Genomic DNA, 6837 nt, shown 5'->3' on the forward strand with positions numbered 1-6837 from the left:
CGATTTAAAACTTATTGGATACTATTGCTTAAAAAATATACAAGTAGTTTTCAATAAATTTTATAGGGAAATAGATCATCAACATTATCATCATGTTGGACTTTAGCATAAGATTCAAATAGAGTTTTCATATTTTCATACTCATTTTTCTGTTTAAAATTAAATTTTTAGACAATTTTTGTTCTAAAAAAACATTGGTGTTAAAAAAAAGTGTAATAATAACTACCCCATAATATAATATTAGAATAAAATTGATTCTTAAATTTGAAGACCAAATTAAGAATATAAAATAAACTATTTTTGGACTAAAAGTTAATAGTTATAAGATAAAGTTTTGATTTGAGACTAAAATTATAGTAAAAGTGAAAATAGAAGACTAAAAAGTTTGATTTCAAAATTAGAGGACTATTTTTGTGAATATGTTAAAACAAGATGACAACAAAAATGCAACTCAATTTATAAATTTTTGTGCAAATGTATGTTTCCATCAAAACAGGATGTTGTAAAAAATATAAGAGCATACCGCATGCGAGACACTTGTGTTAGAGAAGTGTTTTAACATAATTTTATCTAATAAAAAATAAAACTATTAAAAATGAGCAATTTTTTTTTTAATTTTGTAATCATTTAATCTATATTTATAATAAACTATATTAAAAGGAACATATAGATTTAGTGTACTTTAAGACATGAATAATATATATTATTACAAAAATCCCACCAATTCTGCACGAACCCTGTGAAAGCACACATTCTTCAAAGATTTAAACACTTGAAACAAAAATCTAAATTTAATCGCTTAAGACAAAAATTCCTTAGAAATAAAATTCAGGTGACAAAACAATGGAAAAATAAGACAAGTTATATTCAAAATAAAATTGTTTAATTAGAACAAATCGAAATTTGTTTCTCCATCTCTTTAAAACGAAGTCGGGCTCTAATATATATTAGTATTATAACTAATGCTACATCCCTTTTCCATACTATTGATTACTTATTGGATTTTGATTAAAAAACTGCACCCCATTAAATAATTTTTTTCATATTTGTAAACAAAATTGATTAATTACTTAATGAAAAAAAATACAATTATCAGCTATTTTAATTAATAAATATAGTACAATCATAATAATCACACACTCTTCATGTGTCATCAATCACATACATTCTTTAACGATTTAGTCACCTGAAATGAAAATCTCCAATAATTCAATAAACTCTTCTTAAATAAAATCAAGGTTACAAAATAAGGGAGAAACAGCACATGTTATACAAAAAAACTAAAACTGTTTAAGTCATTTACTTAACACCAACTTAAATCTTTTTCTCCATAGTTTAGTAATATATTTAATGTTACACCTTTTGTCCATCACAATTGATCTTGTTTTATAAAAAATATTTAAACTGCAATGTCAACAAATTAAAAGGATATAATTAATATTAATAATTAGTATTGGAAATCCATTGAAACATTTAAAGAGGTTTTAAATACTATTTTCTGCTATTCATATTATCTCCCACCCAAATTTTCCCAAAAAGCACTTGCACAAGTAAATAAGACAAAATAATCCACAGATAAGCCTTTCCAAAACAAGTCCCTGATAATTTATAATATTACAGAGACTTTATAATTTATAATATTACAGTTGGAGACCATAATTTTTGTTGGTAATTGTTGTTTAGCGACATATACTCTTATAATCCGTTGAACAAATTTTTAAACTATATAAAAGTAAAAAATATAAATTTTGATTAAAAAAAAATATTCGTTAAATAATTTTTTTTGCATTTCAAAATTAAAATTATAATAAAAGTGAAAATAGAAGATTAAAAGATTTTATTTTAAAATTAGAGAATTATTTTTGTGAATATGTTAAAATAAAATGACAAAAAAATGCGATTAAAGAAAGCAGTTCTTGTAATATAAAGAACATTTAATTTGATTTTAATCCCTCAAATATAAACTACATACTAAATTGATTATTATATTACAATTTACAAAGATTACTTTCAACGTAAACAAAATAAAATTCGAAGATCTCAGCACTTTTATAACTCAACGGTATGATGTAATGACCTCATAAGTTAACACTTTGATTTTGATAGTTCTTGTTAATTCTTTTCTTCTTCTTTTAATAAAGATTACTTTCAACGTAAACAAAATAAAATTTGAATATCTCAACACTTTTATAACTCAACGGTATGATGTAATGACCTCATAAGTTAACACTTTGATTTTAGTTCTTGTTAATTCTTTTCTTCTTCTTTTAATAAGGTCAAATTCTATGAGAATGCAAAAATCAAAGTCTTTTCATGTTAGGAGAATGTATGAGATCCTGGAAACATATTCAAGGTTTATTTGATATTGTATATTGCTATCGTTTTAAATGATTTTCACTAAAAAAAACAGTCAAATCCAAAGCTCAAAAATTTAAAATTAATTTTTTTTTCATAATAAGGGTCATTAAATTGGACTTTTATATGAATGAGATTTTTATTACTATTAGATATACTTCATTTACGTTTGAATATAAGAAAAAATTGAATTAAAAAAAATATTTAATTTAAAATTTGAAGTTCATATATTTATTTTTATTGATTAATTTTCTCTTATAAATTTAAAATCCATTAGGAGTAGATACTTATATAATTCATTATAGTCTTTTTTTATAATGTTTTTGATTTACCTGATTATTTTTTTAAAATTTTCAAAATAACGAATTCTTATAACATCCGTATCAATATTACATAGGGCACTACTATTTATCTCAAAAGGTTATGCGCACGAATTATACAAACACCAACCATGATTGTTTTTTTGGATCAATAGGATCAATGGTGCCCTATTTAGCATTTTCTTTCTCCTTGTGATAGACAATATATCATCTCTAATAATTATTATAAAATTTAAAAATTGTTGTAGTTTTGAAAGTTTTTATATATAGATTAGTTTTCAATATTAATTAGTTATCATATATTTCAAAATTTTAAAATTAGAAGATTATTTTTGTGAGTATGTTAAATAATGATGTTGAATTTGTAATTAATTTTTAATTTTTGTGAAACGTTTTCACATATGTTACAAAGATTGAAGATTCAACACTCTCAAATAAAACGTGTTTATATTGAAATTTTTTTTCGTAAAAAACATTGAATTTGATTTTAGTCTTTCAAATAAAAACTATGTACTTGCATATGTTACAAAGATTACTTCCATCATTAACAAAATAAAACTTTTATATCTCAACACTCTTGAAGATTCAACACTCTTATAACTCAACAATACATTCAAAGTTTATATGTTATTGTGTATTGCTCTCAGTTTGCTTTTAAATGAATTTCATTGGAATAAAAAAACAGTCAAATCCAAAGCTCTAAAATTTTAAATTTTAAAAATTAAGGCATGATAAAAGTCATTAAATTAGACTTTTCTATAAATCAAATTTTTATAACTATTAGATATGCTTTTTTATGTTTGAATATAAGAAAAAGTTGAATTAAAAAAATTTAATATATTCAATTTGAATTTTAGAGTTCATACATTTTTTTTATAAACTAACTTTCTCTTGTAAATTTTTAAAATAGGTTAGGAGCATATATATATATAATAATGTTTTTTTTTTTTAATTTTCAAAATAACGGATTCTTAAAACATCCATATGAATATCATACAAAATACTATTGTTTATCACGAAAGGTTAGGAGCAAGAATTATACAAAAACCCTTTAACGATGATTTCAACAATGCTTGTTTTTTTTTAATAATAGGAACGATGGGTTTTCCCCATTTAGCATTTTCCTTCTCCTTGTGATAGAGAATGTATCATCTCTAATAATTATTATAAAATATTAATATGTGAATTTAAAAATTGTTGTAGTTTTTGAAAATGATCATATATTGAGTAGTTTTCAACTCTATAAACACTAAATTTCCACTAATATATATGAGTTTGTTTTCATCACAAATGTCAAATTCTCGTAAAAATCACACTAAAGTTGTATATTTTTTAACTTTCACTTTTTATCTCTTTCAATATTTCTAATAAGTTGTTGTAGTCCCATTTAGGGAAGTGTTTGTAACCCAATTTTGTCGGAAAAAATAAAACTATTAAAATTGAGTGAACTTTTTATTATTATTATTTTTTTTATGTTACAATCATTTAATTTATATTTATAATAAAGGTGACATAGAGATTTGGTATGCCTTATCTTTCACAAAAGTACTCACATTTTTTTTTCTAACTTCTCCCATACTAGTAATTACCATGGTAAAAAAAAAAAAAAGACAAAAGAAAAAAGTGAAATGAATGTTAGATGGATAAAGAAGACTAATTGACTGATCATATTATAAGTAAACTATTGTTCAATTTCCCCTATTTGAACAACACAATTAATATTTAATAGTTTACAATTGCAGTTTCGGAAATAAAAATGTATGAGTATAAATTGTGTGTTGTGGTGTTGGCTGCAACTTAAAGGACAATCCTCACAGTTTTTAACATTTATTTATTAAGAAAAAAAATTTAAATAACTATTTAATCAACTTTTTCCATTGGTTGTCGTTTATTGAAATTTTTCATCGTTAAATTTTGAAATGGTGTGTTTGATTTTTCAGGAAAAATGGAGTAAGGATAGACAGAAGGTTATATTAAGAAAATGTTGGATTTTAAGTTTCAAAACTATTTAAAAATTCACAATTTATGCCACCGAAGATATTACTGGGTTGAGTCGCGGACTAGGTCGCTCTCTTTAAGACGTTTCGCGGCACTGTCCAAATTGTGCAAGGCAGACTATCAACCACGAAGTCCTTAGGATAAAACAGCCCAGATTCACTGTATCGATCGGAATTCCATGGCATTGTAGAAAACTGTTCTAGAATTACACCCTCAATATGGCGCTTAAAGCCACTCTTAATATGACGGTTAAAGTCACTCTCAATATGACAATTAAAGTCATTCGTAATATGGTACTACGACCACTCATAAATGCGGCATTACAACCGCTCTAAAGACAAATTGACGCATTACAACCGCTCTAAAAACAAAGGGACTGCGGCATAACAACCGCTCTAAAAACCGAAAGGGACTGCGGCATAATAACCGCTCAAAAACCGAAGGAACTGCGGTATAATAACCGCTCTAAAAACCGAAGGGACAGAAAGAAAGGGGAGAAATGACTCGAAAATTAGGCGAGTAGAATATAAGAGGGAGAAAAGAGAAAGTTGGGAAAAATATCAAACTTTGGTGTGATTTTCACAATAGTTTAAAGCTCATTATATAGTGATGGAAGTAAACTCATATTTATTTTCTAAGCAATGTGGGACTTTAGTATGTATAGATTTGAAACTACTCAAAATACTAGAGTTTTCCAATGTGAGATTTCAAAATTATTTCTTTCCAATGTGGGACTTCCACAAATTATTAAATTCACACAATTATATACTTATTTTCCAACAATCCCCCAAGTGAATTTAAAAAAATGTTTCTCAAATAGCGTCAAACGCTTCTATAAGATCGTGCATAAACAAAGGTGTCTCTTGACTTGAACCTTTGCATAGTAAGTAAGATTCAGATTCAACAAGAGTGACTCGTAGTCTTGAACTCTATCTCTGACATCTAACCCACACACAACCTTTTCATAGGGTGTATTCTCAAAAGCTCGTGCATTAATGGCCCTGCACGTGTATCCCAGTATAGTGAACGCTCTAGGAATTCTGACTCGAAATTCCATAGGAAGCGGCCCCACTTCCACATTCACATAGGTGAGTCTATCAAGAGTACTCCTGTAGCAAGGTACTCCCTCCACGTAGAGTATAGATCTCATTAAGAGTTTCTATTACCTCATCCTATCATTGCTTCAGGAATCATGCTTCTCTAACTTTATAATAGCATGTTCATCTCATATCACTTCACGACTTGTTATTACCCATTGAACTTAATTCTTGGGATCTCCATTCTTTTAAGTCGGGTTACCATCATGAGTGACTTTGTAGGCATTAGTCTCATCCTTTTGGATGTATTTATGACTTTCTTTGTAGCTAATCCTTTCGTCAAAAGATTTGCTAAATTCTCATCAGTGCATACATGATCCACTATAACAACTCATTTAGTAAATAATTTTCTAACGATGTTGTGCTTATGGTGAATTTATTGTCTCTTATCGCAGTGGATCAACACATCTGTCATAGGTTTTTCCCATATAGGGATCTCAACTAGCAAACATCTCAACCAACTTGCTTCTTCACTAGTAGTAGCTAGTGCTATCATTTCAGACTCCATAATGGACCGAGCCAATATCGTCTGTTCTTCAATTTTCAAGATACAACACCACTCACTATATTAAAATATAGTCATTGATTGCTTTGGAGTCATCTGATAAGACGTTCCAATCAGCAACATTGTATCCTTCAAGGACTATAGGAAATATTTCATAATGTAATTCGAGACTCATGGTCCTTTTCAGGTATCTCATGAGTATTTCCATAGCGTGCCAATGCTCCATACTAGGTCTAATGGTAAACCTGCACAACAATCCCACGACGTAGGCAATGTCGGGTCTAGTACAATCAGTGGCATATCTGAGGCTGCCAATGATGCTCGCATATTCAGTGTTGTATAACCACTAGTGTTCTTGAAAAGTTTCACACTTGGATCATATGGTGTGCAAGCAGGTTTACAATCAAAGTATTTATATTTCTTTAGGATTGTTTCAACATATTGAGACTAATCCAAAGAAATTCCATTTTCTGACCTAGTAATCTTGATTTCAAGGATTACATTCTCTTCTCTGAGGTCTTTCATATCAAAGTTGTTATCCAACAATGATTTCACAATATTA

This window comes from Cicer arietinum, chromosome 5, assembly GCF_000331145.2.
Source record: "Cicer arietinum cultivar CDC Frontier isolate Library 1 chromosome 5, Cicar.CDCFrontier_v2.0, whole genome shotgun sequence".
In the NCBI taxonomy this organism is placed as follows: Eukaryota; Viridiplantae; Streptophyta; class Magnoliopsida; order Fabales; family Fabaceae; genus Cicer; species Cicer arietinum.